Consider the following 15,880-nt stretch of genomic DNA (forward strand, 5'->3'; position numbering starts at 1 on the left):
TTATGTAATATATTAATTATAACTTTGTTTGCCTTCCTGTGTGACCTTTCCCAACATGTTAGCTTTCACAAGCAGATATTTATTCACAAGACACTGTTACTACTGCTGTTGCTTTTGATGTCACATGAAATTAAATCTATTTAAACATTTAAAATGCATACAAATCATTAAAAAAAAAAATCCTGCAAGCCAAACATACAAAAAAACCCTCCCACATGGCTTTTTGTTGACCTCACTGAAAAAGACACTCAGTTCCACAGCACATTCTGTTCTGCTTTTCCAACCTAACAGCACTGAACACCTGAAAAGATAGTGATTTAACAAGCCACAGCTTGTATTTCCTGGATAGATACCAATATTTTATTTTTATTCCTTGTGCGACTTAGAACAAACCATTTCAACTTATATTTTCAGCCTACAGGCATTTATTTATAAACAATATCCTAAAATTATTAAATCCTCTTTACTCACCACTACCTTTCTCTCAAAGAAACAGTTCTCTAAGCTCTTAGCCAAGCCTGACAGTAGAAAGCATTTGATAAAATGAAATTGTAAAATGAAAACATGCATAAGGATTCTTATTAGCTAGGTTTATCTAACATGGCTTTTTTGCCCTCAAATCAAAAACACTGAGTTAAAAAAAAATTAAGTACAATGTAAAACCCAACTGAACTAAAAAATAATGAACAGCATACCAGCACACAGAAATGAAAATAAAAAATAAGAATAAGTAAAAATTCAAGGAAAATTAATTAATTATTAAAAAAGAGGAGGAAAGAATGTTATTAATCAATGACAATGACTGACAATGACAATGACTGGAACTGTACAACAGTGTGTATTTTAACTAATCTCTATGTTTACAGTAATTGTTCTTATAAAAATTGAATATTGAGAAATTGAATATTGAGAATTGTACATTGGATCCAAAGCATATTTGTTTGTTTATTTGTTTACTGGCTTCTAATGTTACAAAACATTCCTAATGGAAATTTTCATATAATCTGACAAAAAGCTTTATGCTCAGGAAGCTTAAGTAATATTACTTTCAAAAGATGGTTTGACAAAACATAATGGTAACTGATTTTTATAATCATTTGGTAACTTTTTTTAATTTGGCTCCAGCCTACTGCACCTATAGAGAATAAAAAAACAATTCAAAAAGAACATTCAGCCACAATATTTATACAAGATTCATGTCATGAACAGCAGAAACTGAATTTGATTTGTCTTAAGAGAAAGATTTGTCTTAAGATTTGTCTGCATTTGATAAGTCTTAAGATAAAGACATATGAATATGTAACATACCATTTCATTGTTCTTCCATAATTGCCAAGTAACAGTAAAAATAATATCAAACAGATATCATTAGCTATCTCCTTTATAATATGGAAAATAGAAATATAAACTATGACATGTACAACATATATTAGAATAGAGGTACTTGAAAAAGGTACTGACTATGTCATGGTGTTAGATCGTTTATGGCTCTTTGAGTTTCACAGTGCATTCACATACTTTATTCAATCAGAAAAATGATTTTTCCTTGGAAAAAATTCACTGGAAACACTTTATAGAAATCCTACACTGGTCTTTAACTTAAATTCTCAAATTTGACAGAGGTAAGTTTAATATATTATGAATAAAATAAAAACACATCCTAAATAATGTATTTGCTTATCCAGGCCTTAATCATTCCATTCAACTCAGCTTATTAGCTGATATGAGACATCTCCATTTAAATAAAGGGATTACTTCCTAATACTGCCATGATTATCAAGACTACATTTATCATAATCAGTAATGTATACATATGTTTTTGCTTATCCTTCAAGCAGTGCTAAATAAGAATAAGAGAAATCAAAGTACATTAATTTTGCTATGGATCTGGATGTCCCATCATAATAAACTCCAGCCAAAATAACCAAAAGACCCCCAAAGAGAACCACTTCAGTCAACAGAAGCATTGATTAGCAATCTATTTTTTCTAATTTCACCAATAATAGTTACTGCAATACATACTTCCTTAGATCCTTGATCTTGATCTCTATCATTGCTATTAATTTTATATCTGTAGCTATATGATAAAGCAAATACTTTTTTAAAAACAAACACCTCTTTACATACACTCAAAAATGATCGTGCTTGCTTCTGAAATACTTTTTTTTTTTTTTTTGGACACAGTCCAGTTCTTATCAAAGTGAAGGGAGATATAGTCAAGTTACAGGAAAATTTTTTAGATACCCTCATTACAAAAAAGATTGATACCCTCTTCAGATTGCTGGCTGTTATGTACATTGAACACCACTTACTAGGCAGTAAGCCAAATATAGAATGTTTCAAGCCAAATATAGAATGTTTCATCAACACCCCTGAACTTGTTTCAACAAAGAAGGGAAATTATCCAGTTGATTTTAAAATTCTGAATAATTTCCAATAAAAATGTCATTTGCAGTTCTTCCACTTTTAGTTTATTCTTCTTTTGCTACAACAAAAGAATTAAAAATTGCAAATTAAGACTTTGATATATACTCACAAATAAATGTCCATAGAAATCAGCAACTCGGGTTTGTTTTTGCCAGGTATTCAACCAAGGTCCCTCCTTCTATCATAAAACCCTTTGCTCATCATTGTCTTTTTCGAGAGAGACCTAAAATATTTTGGTTTCTTGCTTTTATTTTTTTCCCTCTGCAGGACTCCAGTGAAAAGTGTCAAGGTGTCATTCTAAAATACTGTATAAATAAATGTAAGGAATCCAGTCTATGTCCAGACCTAAGTTTGCAGAATCCATAGAATGAAGTGTTGGACCAAAATAACAGAAATGTAATACACTGAAGAAAAAAGGAACCCAAGAGTTGTGTTGTTAGGGAGATCATCTCCTGGACACCCAACCCAGGTCTTTGTGATATATGTCAAGAGGACAACTTTGTTACTCTAGCTCTATCCCTCCACTTTTACTACCAGATGTGAGGATTTAAATACAGTCCTAGGAAACTGAACTGGCCAGCAAGACTAGAAGGCAAACTAGATCACATCTAGGAACTTCTGCTATAGAGCAAGAATCCCAAGTAAAATTATAGTATAGCTTGTGCTGCCATGGATATAAGGAGCTGCCAAGCCAAAGTTCCCTCCCAAAACAGGAGGGATTTGACATTAGACCACCTCCCCATGGCTTTATCCAGTCAGAGACTGAAAATCTTCAAAGATGGAAATGGCAAAACCTCACTTGGTCCGAGGTGCATTAATTCTGCCTCCTGCTGGGTTCAGGGTGTCTCCAGCAGGCTGTACAGGTCCAGATAGCTGAGTCCTCTCCAGAACAGACTGCCTGAGTCCCCAAGCAGCCCTCAGCCACTGGCAGCCTTAGCAAGCTTAAGTGATATCAGCTCTTTAGTGATTATCAGCTCATTGTGATTTCAGCTCTTAGCTTGCTAGGTGCTGGAGGCAGGCAGACGGAGGCAGGCAGACACAGGGAGAGAGAGGAGAAGGCCGTTTAGAGTTCCACAGCAATGTCTTTACTGAGTCTTCTGAGAAGGGTTCCAGGGATGGCTCTTCTACCAGAACCAGGCTAAAACAGCCCTTTATATAGGATACAGGGGGATCAGAAATTGTCCAATAGCAAGGGTTAACGCAAAGTGACCTATAGGGTTACAGAGATAAGCAGGGGTCCAAAGGCAGAAAAAGATCTTTTCTAGCCCATTCACCATGACTTGGCATTTCCTAGCTTTAGGGTTCTGCTTGCATGGGGCCCTTGCAGGCCCTGTGCCTGCTACAGTGCATTGTTGGGCTGTACTCATGGGGAAAAAGGGTCCAATCTAAACCTCTTGTGATTGTCACTCATCCTTTCACCACACTCTTCCATAGGAAGGGCACTTCCAGGGAAGACTGCTGTTGGGACCCCTGTAACTCTCTCTTCTCTAGACTGAACAAGTCTATGTCCTTCAGTGCCTATTCACAGACCGGAACTCTAGTTCCTAACTATCTTAGCGGCCTTTTGCTGAACTTACTCCAACCAACACCTTTCCCACAACTGCAGAAGAGTGACAGTAAAAGCAGAAAAGCATGTGAGTGTCGTATAATAAATACAGAAGAGACGTGGATAAACATTTTTCTCAATTTCCTGCCTATACCTGTGTCCATACAGCCCGAGACATTTTTGCTCTTTCCTACAGCATGGGCACACTGCTTGCACATGTTCAGCTACCTGACCACCATGGACCTTGGGGTCTCATCCAGCATGTAGTTTCAGCCACTATGTCCCCAGCCTGCAATCTGCAGTGACAGGTCTGTGAAGCCTTAGAGAGCTTCACAGGACTGGCATTTCTCTCCCTTTTGGCCAGAAGATTCTTGTAGAAGCAGGTTAAAAGAGTATTTTTTTCAGTGACTGCTTTTGTTCTAGATTTCACTAAGACAACTGTGTTTATAATAGGTAATCTGTATGTTTGCTGTAAGAAAAGACAAGGTTTCTAACACCCTGTGAAGGATGGCCAGCAGATTATTTGAGACAATATGCTCAATACAGAAATGACATACCAGTCAGTGATGTAAAAACCACCAGTTTTACCAGCTCTAACACAACTCCATTTGACAAGCTGAACCATCTAGATAGAAATAAAGTGTCTTGTTAGATGATTCTTATTCCTATGGAAGTATCTTCCACATTTCTTTTATTCTTCAAGGAAAAAAACCCCAAAGAAACAATAAAATACAAAACCCCAAACAATCAACCAAACTAACCTGAAACTGCACACCATACTGCACTGAGTACCCTAAGCATCTCCTGGTACCTTTGCTTTTATTGATGCCTTAAAGATCTAGAAATGAGCAATACACTTTTGAGACAATATTAGTAGAGGAGGTAAGATAAAGGCTGGTCTTTATTGGAGGCCTGCAAGGGGCAGATATGTAAAAATGCCCATCCTGCACAGGGTGAATACAGTTTTATAAGTTTAGCAAATTAGCATAATTGAAAAGAAACCCTAATTAGAAGCACAAGTGATGAGGCAATTCCCCCTGGTTCTACCCTTTCCTGAATTTCCCCCCTGCTTGGATAGGAACTAAACTTTATTTATGAAAATGTGTCTGCAAGAGCTGGTTTGAACATTGGCTCCCAAAGAGAACCAAGACAAGATAGGGGCCTTGGACTCCTGGGGCTTGGAGCTTCTGGAATGTGTTTTGTCCTTCTGTCTATCAGGGCAGAGTAAAGTACTGGAGCTAGCTAGGAACTATATAACTATACAGCAATAGTCTAAATACAGTAAAAAATATATATAAGGATGAACAAGAAAGCAAAAATAATTGTGGCAATCTTAACCATTTCCATACTAGCAAGTTAAATCTTGTAACTAGGGCACATAAAATACTTTTGAATCAGTCTATGGAAGACAGAAGTACTTCATGTGGAATGAACATATTTTTAAAAATGAAATCTAAATATTAGTCAAAGAGAACAGATCAATGGGAGGTCAAAAGCATAGCAATAAAACAAAGTTATACTTGTGATTATGAAGTTTGTTTTAAGGAGATGACACACATAATTTTATTAGAGGATGTAACACATTATGAATCAACATCTCAATTCCCACTATGAACACACAATTACATCTTCAGGCTGTTTTTAATGGCCAAAATGTGTTACTTTCCCGTTCTTATACTACAAACTCTGGGACACATACTAAAGCATTTCTGACCAAAACTTAGAAACACAAACAGATGACAAAAACATAACTTCTATTTTCCTATCAGCCAAATCCACCTGTTTTCCTGACTTGGACATTATATCTTTTCCCATTTCATAAAATATGGAAAGAAAATGCTTGTAGTTTTTCAAAATATTCATTATTTTTAAGTACAGGGGAAAAAAAACCTACTGGCTCCAGTTTAACCCTTTTTTCAGTAGGCTACAGATGGTCAGTCTGCTGATGTTGAGCTTTCAAGAAATTCAGCTGTGCCTGAAGAGTTACCACCCTTGGATCATAGCATGTAACAGAAAATACAACTACGCAGACACAAGAACTTCTGAATATCTCAAACTTATATCTGTGTTGAGAACATAAGCCATTAAATGCTTCTGAGATTTACAGCACTGAGTTGTTACAAGTCTTAGCCAAATAATCTAGTATTTCATCCTGAAATCAAGCAGTGGGTGCCCTTATATGGCAATCTTTCACGTGGAAAGTAATCCTAAAACTTCATCTCAGTTGCCTTAAATATGTTTGTGACAAACAATCTTGTAACCAGTGATTTGAGACTGCATGAAGAATCCATCTTCATCAGGTTATGAAAGTTGGCCACTGCACTGAAATCATGATCCTGGGTCCAGCTCTTCTCAGAATTCAAGAAATGTCAGTTTCTTCAGAATTCAATAAGGAGAAACAAGTACTAAAGTAGGCCAAGGAGTGAAGATACTGAAGACCTTCAAGCCCTATTAAGGACAGGAAATTTGACTCAGTGGCCTGAATCAAGATCATGGCAGGAAATTTTAATATCTAAAATTTAAATCTGCCTCCACAGGAAGTATAGATATAAAATAGTAACATAAAATCTGGATAGTCCAGACCACACAAGTTCATAAGGTTATAGTATTTGACAACTGACCATCTGAATGACCTGAAACAACAGCACTAAAAAACCACTACACCAAACAGATACAACTGAATCAGTGTCAAGCCACAACTTTTAAAACACTGGAAGGTCTGTTTCACAAGACAGAATCATTACTTACATGATAAATTATGCTACTGCTTTGTAGGACCATCTCTAATTCTGAGTTTACTGTAAATAAACCCTTCCTCAGCGTGACTTAAGTTTGCTAGCAAAGGGTACTTCGGACACAAAACCTAAATTCTGTGAACTAGCCTGAATTCTGCAAAACCCTATGCCTTTGTCATCTCCACACCACGACAGACCCAGCATACTGAAATCTCTATACATTTACTTGCTCACAACTGTTCCATGCAATACCCTCTCAGGACTGTGCTCCTTACCCTAGAAAGGAGTTTCAAAGTTAGAGAAAGCCAGACAAACTCAGGACAACCTTCCATCAGAAAGCACTTGGAAAGAGACAATGAAGAGTGTTTTCATCTTAATTGCCTCCCTTTCACTCTCGCCTCACTTCAGAATCCAGACTTGCAGCTCAAAAATATTTCCACGAAATAAGGGAATGAAGCTATATTTCTGTCCTACTTACCTCCATTCATTATTAAATAATAATTATATTAAATTACATTAAATCTATGGTTAAACACTAAGCACGTTCTACTCTCTAAAACAACTGTAAGGATGATAAAGCTCACAGAAGAGTTTCTATGCTTTTCAGAAAGTCTAACAAATAAAATTCCTAGAAGTTACGGGAATTGCTATTAATATTACCCAGTTTCAACTGTGAGGAATTAGAAACACCCTGGATTCTACACTTTTCCATTTACTAAATCTGACAGGAAAACAATACAATGAATATGGAAGAGTTATTTATCAACTCCTCTGCAAATTGCAACTCAGTTGAATTGATTTAACATAGAGTGGACAAAACCAAATAGGAGTGAACTAAATGATAAAGACAAATACAAATGTTGATATGATCTTAGCCACCACAGTGTGTCAACTCACCTCATGGCTAACAGTCAATTTGATAAATCAGCTTCTATGCAGGTAGCTCAACTGTTCCTCACTATCCAAGGCTAATGTAACTTTGAAAACAGCTGAACTTTCCTGCAGAAGTAATCTAAATAGTTTTCATACGTCATGTATTTTATAAATTACTGTAATAGTCTCTCGAACTATATATATTTAAACAACACCTTTCCATAACTTAAGTGTAAAATGCATATCAGATGATCATTAAATTATTCCAGATTTTCTCAATCAGAAATTTTGAGACAATTTAGTTCTTAAATGGCAATTATACAACAACTATTTTTCTGAAAAACACTGAAAAGGAAGAATGAGACTTCAATTAAATAAAGTAGTTATAAAGAAAGATTAATTCTTTATTGTATCTTCTAAATTGTCTGGGATACAAAGTAATTAACACTGATTTCCAATAATATACACAGCATATAAAATATTAACTAGAAAGACAAATTAACAATCGTTTGTGTATAGCCACATGTCCTTCCTAATGGAAGAACTACAATGTGCATCTAATCAGCAAAAACGGGAGTTAGGAAACATTCTTCTTTCTTTAAATCCGTAACTCTATTGTACCTACACTCAAGCCACAGAACAATAAAGAGGGAAGAATATGCCGGTATCTTACTGGGAAAAAGACCCCAGAACTCTAAATGGAGAATTTTGAATACTTTTTGCAGCAGTTAAATAGAAAAAAATTCTTCAAATTTATGAGACATTTAATGTAAGACAGAAATCCTGACATTGACCATTGCTTCCAATGGCATGAGAACTACAGCTATTTCGGGTTTTTTTTGCTTTCCCCCTACCAATAATGAATAGATTAAGTCCTCTTTAGATAATGCTAGTTACTTTTTACCATTCAACTCTGTTAGTTTCACTGCTAATTTCACTCCCAGCTCTTTGCAGTGCAGAATGCTACCACGATGCAAGGAAGAAAAAGCTCAGGTGATAAGACTAATTTTCTTAAGATGATGCCACGCAGTACAACAGCAATATTTCAAAATGCTTTGTGGATAATCTGCAAAAGATCACACCAAAAGACAACAGTACAAATTGACAGTCCTAGTAATCTAATCCACTATAAAGGAAACTTCAGAAATTCAATAAACATCCAATATCATTGTCAGATTAAGAGAGATACATAAGCAAGACTGCTCTTCCTTCTTCCCACCCCAGATTTAGGAACTTTTGGGGAAGGGGGAAGAAAATCAGACCAAAGGTATTAGAGAATCACCTGAAAATTCAACAGACATAAACTGGTTCACTGGAGCCAAAAATGTATTTTTTAATAAATAAATAGCTATGTATAACCTTAATAACTGTCTTGTAAATAGTTCTGTCACAGAGTCCTATTATGCTTCTAAAGTTACTTGCAAAGGATGTATAGTTAACAGCACATAAAAAAGAAATCAGACCAAAAAAAAAACCAAAAAAAACAAAACCCCAGAACACCTTAACTGAGGTAGAATTATCTGAGTCAATGGCACCTGCAAACTGACATACTTCACCTTTTAACAGACATGCCTCTTTCTACTTCTACTTTGGAATGTTGTATGACTTAACTACACTGAGTTTCAGAGTTACGAAAAAATCCTACAGGTGGTACATAAGAGAAGGCATAGTTAGATTAAATATAATGCGGAAGTAAAACAGAAGAGAGAATCCACTTACTTGGTACATAAACAGCAAACATGGCTTTGAGTCATTAGTTGTAGTAGTAACACCCAAAACCTGACCAAAATCTAAATAGAAGGTTCTTGCCTTAAAGGCCTTACAAACTTGAAATCAGTCTTCAATAAGAAGAAATGAAAGAAATAAATATATTCTTTACTCAGTGATGGTCTAAGAAGCTGAGATGGACTCAACATATTGGGTCTAAGGGTGAATGTAATGACCTTTAAAAATAGTGCTAAATTGCTCTTTCCTCTCTTTGATGAATGAAAAAAGTTATAAATGCTACAAGTACACTCCAGTTCAGTTATTCATACACAATATTTGGCATTCTCATAGCATTGCTATGAATGTCATGCAAGAATTTAAAGAAGACAGATTAGAAATAAATTAGATATTCAAAGAGGAAGTCTAAATTGCTAGAAATTAACTTACCAAGTCTCAGTAAAATTTATATTGTAAAATGGGAAATTTCTGTATCAAATAGAATTTACAATATATTCCATCCACTATCTCTTGATTTTAGGATACCAGAACTGAAGTTCCTAACTAACCAAACAACTAAAAATAGTGGAACAGGTAGAACAACTAAATTGTTTGCAACAGCGTCCAAAACAAAGCAATTTAAAGTGTACTACCTTAGATATACTCTGTGTCTTTTTTCATGTTTCTAAAGGGAAATTACACTAAACTCAACACCACTAACCGCCTACACATAGGAAAAAAATATTGCCTTATTAATTTTATGGAGTATGATAAAAAATAGATATTACTAAATGACAGAAGTTACTACCATTAATTTCTAATCTGACAGGTTCATCTATCCATAGAGGATTTTTAAAAATGAAACTTAGTGGTACTTATAAATATGTAGAGAAAGGGGCAGGTTTGGGCTTTTTTTGTTTTGGGTTTTTCCCCCCCCCCTTTTTTTTACGGGGGTGGGGGGGTTGTTTTTGTTGGGGGAGAAGGTGTGAGGGGGAAGTGGGTTGGTGGCTTTCTTTCCCAGAACTACTGATGGAGAAAAATATCCTGTCCTTTTTGCAATTCATAAGCACATACTCCCCATGCCAACCTCAGTTTCATCTAGGAAGAGCTTCAGTGAGAAAGGAAAAAAAATGTATATGCAGCAATACATTTTTTAAAAAGGATTCACATATGAGCAAATTAGCTATATAAAATGTGAACATGGACTTATAAATGAAAAATATAACACACAATAAAGGTCACCCCAAAATGCATATGTGTCTCACATAAGTTCATGTAGTAAACTTCAATAACTATAAAGCTTATATAGTTTTAGCTATACATGAAACGGACATAATTTACATATAAATATTTGTTTTCTTTTGATGAACAGAAATTGCATTTTAAGTGTGTGAATCTACATACACAGACATAATCTGATCCAGAACAGCCAATTTTCTCTACGATATTTAACATAATATTGTCAAAACAGTAAATTTGCTATATTGCACCGCACAGAAAAGTGTGAAAATTTCAGTAATGTTTATTTAAGTCTCATATGCATTACCAATGCATTTCAATGAACAAACTTTTAGGATTCTCTCCTTTTTGTATTTCAAATAGCACAGCACCCTCTGGTGCATCTGCTAGAAAAAGAAAACAACTAACAATAAACACCAGTCACTGCAATAAAAAAGTCAACATAAAAACAAAAAAAAAGGAGTCCTTAGAAACAAAAACATCAAAAAATTATTAGAAAACTAACTTCCATTTCATTCTTCCCTATTAAAATCTTTTGTAACTGAGGAAATTATAACTACTGAATAAAAAATTTTAAAATAAAAGAAACCTGAAGATATGCTAATACAGCAATGTGCCAGAAAAAACAAAAGTTAAACATACATTTGTTTGACACTAATCTTGTGTTCTTAATAGTAATTAATTTTTATTAAAATATATTCTAAAAAGAAATAATCTTTAAGTAGAAAAGGTAAGGTAGTGAAACAAAATGTTACACCAAGCAACATATCTGCTCTTGGTCTTGCAGGAGTAACTATTATTAGGTCTACAGCTATCCACACACTCAAACTGCTGAATTTCACACCAAAATACTCCCATCTCCTTTGAAAGTCCGATGAGAAAAGAAATTCTAAAATTATTGTATTATATGAAACATTTCAAACTCTGCTGACATTTTAACTATTAAAGCATAAACTCTAATATGACACATCAAACTATTACAATACACCTAGTCACTAGGAAAATAATTTCCTACAAAAGTATATTTTTCTAATCACAGAAGTGGAGATCACCATCTGCTTCAGGAAGCTCTTTTGTAAACCTCTGGAAGTTTCAACACAAGGCACAAGAAATGAAAGTGACACCTGTTTAAATCAGCCATCTGTCCCTAACAAACTAGATTTAGCCAAATCTAAAAATCAAAATCTTAGCTGAGAGAAAAGAGAAGTATTGTTTTGATTGACAACCAACTGTAGGCAAAACACATAGACAATAAACTTGTCTTTAATTGAAATAAAAGGTCTTAAACTTCAGTTATTCATATTAAAAGCATCATTAAGATTTCAGTCCTAATTCTTGGCAAAAAAAACCCAACAAAAAACCACCAAACCATAACATTTTCATTGATAATTTCAAAACATTCTTCTTTTTGTACTCTAGTACATAAATTTGACAAGGGACTTGATTTTGAAATGGAACTCCAACTACAAGAACACTATATTGCCACTGAAAGATTATTTTTTATTCTGTATTGTAGAGCATTCATATGTCTTTTCAACTGACAATAATTTTTAAAAACCATTTTAATAGTCATTATTATTTTTTAAAGTCTATTCATTTTTAAGCACTCTGCATGACACATACCTGCAGATGGTAAGCTGTTGACGACTGCAGGTAAAAAATACAACTAATTTAGAATATTTTCAGAGGGAAGAAAGCCTTGCAAAGTAAAGCATGAAAATAAGAAACACTAGCTACAACACTAAAAAGAACTACAATGATAAAGTACTATTGCATTTTAGACACTGGCTAACGTTTCAAGTAAGAGAAGCAAACAAAAGCAGCCGGACTTCTCAAAAGTTTAGTAAATGGAAATAAAGTGCAACATTTATTTCTCTAGGCAGTTTTTGATTAACAATACCCTGTCAGGAAGGAACAAGAAATGGGATAGCGCTAACAAAGCTGAACCTAATTATCTAATAAAGCACCATGACCTTAAAATCTTTAACAGCTTTTAGCAATATCTTTGATGCCAACTTCATTTACCTACGCTACCTTACTGAAAGGATTTCGCCAAAGTAGCATAATGTAGGTTAGCTTACTAGTAGCTCAATAGAGCAGCTGATCCTTACTGTTTTGTTTGGACACGCGAAACAAAATTAGATAGTCACACTCTGTAAGTCATGAAAGCCTGTGCATTTAAATAAATAAATGAATAAATAAATAAATAAATAAATAAATATCACAAGCCATGTCATTTTTAAACAGTACTTAGCATCACAAACACCAACTATTTTGCTAGCTGTGGGCATTAGGGAATCAGAATGTATAACGCAAATCTCATCTGTGGTCACTGCAGTATGTCAGAAAGAATAAAGAGTCAATACTTTTCTCACTGAAGTCCATAATATTAAAAGCAGTGATTGCACCTGCTTTATTATTTTCCAAATTGCAGTAACTGGCTAAGGAAAATGCAGCCAAATAGTACTACAAAGGTCTTTGGTTTTAGACAAAAACTGTGCTTTTAAAATGATTTTTCAGAAACACCTGTATACATCACCCAGCAAAATTAGAACAGAAACTTTGTCTCACACGCAGGCAGACACTTTCATTTGCTACCCTAGCGGCCTAGATACATATTGACAGATTTCAATACCCAGGAATGATCCCATCCTGAGCAGTATTCTGTCTGGCTCTAAAAGAGCTACTCAAGAAAGGTATGGTGCAGAACTGACATCTTTTCAACAACAGTAGATGCCAGGAATTATTTCAAAACCAATGAATCAAAGAAACTAACAACAAATCTATAAAGACTTAGATGTGCCAGATAACTGATACTCTACTAGAACTCACAGTGAAAATTGTTAATGTATTTAGAATTTATTTACACCAGGCCTACAAAATTAGCACACAGTGGTTTCATCTTGGAGTAAGATGTAGATGTAGAGGCTTTTCGTCATTATCTAAAATAATTTCTTTGCTAAGTTCTTGTGAACTATGAAATATTAAAACATATTTTAAAAAAGATCCAATATGCCTTGCCTCAAGGAATATCAGTATCATGCACTAACCACTTAGCAGATTTTGTAGTTAATATCTGCTTGAAAAAATTGCCCCAGTCACACTCATTAGTAGTTCCAATGTGAGAAAAATCCCGTATCTTACACTGGACATCTAAGGATATAAAAATGGGAAAGGTATATGCACAATTAAATGTAGGGTTTAGATTGAAAACAAGAGCATTATTTTTTCCTAATTATATTACTAAATAAATAAGGAAATAAATAAGTAATCACTTCAGAAAGAATAAAGTCTACCAAAACAACACATGATTTGACAAGTCAAAGGGGAAAGTGCAAGTGCGTATGGAAATGTTAAGATGTTAAATGTTTCATTGCCATAAAAGATGTCAAAAATTCACTTCATCCAAAGAATTAAAAAAGTATGTAAAGTACGATTTGACATCAATGACAACACAAATCTCTAGATCTTAATAAGCAATCACAAAATGGTTGAAGAAAGCAAGCATTCTGGATTAAAAATAAGAAGGAAACCATACTCATTAATAACATGAGTCCTCCTACATCTCTTTGAGGGGTAAATAGCTGCCCCTTCCCTCTTTCACAAAAGTACTCTTGAAAAGCAGTACCACTAACAAAATCACTGACTTCTTTTTCATACTGATTTTTTTCTCCTTTCTTTGCTGCTTAGCGCTAAAACCCACAGTCAGTATCTTGAATTTCCTTCATCGTGGAGAGTTTAAGGAAACAAATGGATTCTCTCAACATGAATGTAACTCACTGTGCAATAAACCAGACCTACACATGCACTGTTCCATGCTACACTGTCACTATGAAAGCATAATTTAAAAACAATTCCCTGCAGAAGGAGTGCAATAAGAAAAGAAAACCAACCTGCTACTCTATGTATGTATTGGTGGGGGTATTGAATAAACAAAACCCCAATTCACAATACAAAGAAAATATAGCTTGCACGAAAACAAACTGCAACGTTAATTAGGAATAAAATTTAAAATTACACAGAGAAAGCACAAAAAAAAAAGAGGGGGGGGGTTTATATGATCGATAGCACGAGAGTATCATTAAAAGATATAGCAAGTTCACGAAAACCTAGTCATTTAGTAGTCAAATCCGAACAAGGCCCCTGTAAGTGAAAGGGGGAAAAAAACCCTTGCTGTCCTACAGGAACCGTCTCCGGCTGCATCTTTCCTCCCAACCCTACGGCTTTTTTCAGGTTTAAAGCCATTAACCTTTGACTGCGGCCGCAGCGCGTTCCCCGATTTCTCCATCTCCCGACCCGTACAAACGAGACCCAACTCAGACGCACACCCACCGCATCCCAGCGATTGTCCTGGAGATCCCGCAGCGTGCCTGCGTCCCCGGCATCGCCCAGCTTTTCCTCCTCCTCGGCCCGCACGGCGGCCGGCCCCGCTCCCCGCCCGACACCCCCGTCTATGCCCGCCGCCCCTCTCCCCCCGACCGCACAGCGCTCCCGGGAGGGCCGCGGGGGGTCGGCGGGGAGCCCCGCGTGCCCTCGCCGCCCCGCGAGCACGGGCGCAGCCCGAGGGCGCAGCCCGGGCCCGGATGCCTCACGGAGAAGGAGGAGGGAGGGCCGGGGTGCGCCCGCCGAGCGCATTCACCTGTGCCGGGGCGGGCTGCGGCGGCGCTCCCGCTGTCGCTGCTGCTGCTGGCGGCGGCTGCGGTTGTTGTTGTTGTTGTTGTGGTGGGTGACGGTGAGGCAGGGGGTGCGGAGCAGCGGCAGGAGGAGGAGGAGCAGGAGCGGGAGCGGAGCGGCTGTTGTTGATGGGTAACAGTCGCCAGGACTACGGTGACTATGGCGCTCGACTCACAAGGCAACGGTTGCTATAACTCACAAAAGGAGAGCGGGAGCGGGAGGGAGGGACCGACGGGCGGACGGAGAGAGGCGGGGGCGGCGGCGCGGTCGAGCGCCCCGGAAGGGGCGGGGCCTGCGGTAACGGCTGGCGCGCGGCGACTTCCCCGGTCCCCCGGCCCGGGGCGCGCGCCCGCCCGGTTCTCCTCCCGCGTGGGGAGGCGCACACGGCGGGCCCGGCCCGGCGCGGGGCGCGCGGCGACAGCGCGAGGCCCGGCGGGGGGGTGTGGCCGCGCGGGGGCCGCCTGACGCCACTTCCGGCAGGAGGCCGAGCAGGAGGGGCTCTGCCGCCGCTGTCCCTCCCGCCTCAAGATGGCGGCGGGCGGGCCGCTCCCCCACTGCCCGTGGCCCGCGCTGCCATTTTCGAGGGGAGGAGGAAGAGGAGCATTGGGTCGCCGGCGACAAGTGGCGATGGAAGGGGAAACGCTGCCGCCACCGTGCCTGTCGTCTTTCCTGTCCCGCCGAC

At 37.5% G+C, this 15,880-nt stretch overlaps 1 protein-coding gene across 2 annotated transcripts in view; it reads right to left on the reverse strand.

Moving 5' to 3' along the window:
- The window catches only part of RFX3 (regulatory factor X3), a 106,987-nt gene extending 91,619 nt beyond the window's left edge, over positions 1-15,368 (reverse strand). For both annotated transcript variants that reach the window (XM_084225464.1, XM_084225467.1), the window contains exon 1: positions 15,164-15,368. The gene's annotated coding sequence lies outside the window, so the exon portion shown is untranslated. The remainder of the gene's footprint in view (positions 1-15,163) is intronic.
- Positions 15,369-15,880: the final 512 nt, after the last annotated feature.

Source organism: Fringilla coelebs (assembly GCF_963513975.1).
Source record: "Fringilla coelebs genome assembly, chromosome: Z".
Taxonomy (NCBI): Eukaryota; Metazoa; Chordata; class Aves; order Passeriformes; family Fringillidae; genus Fringilla; species Fringilla coelebs.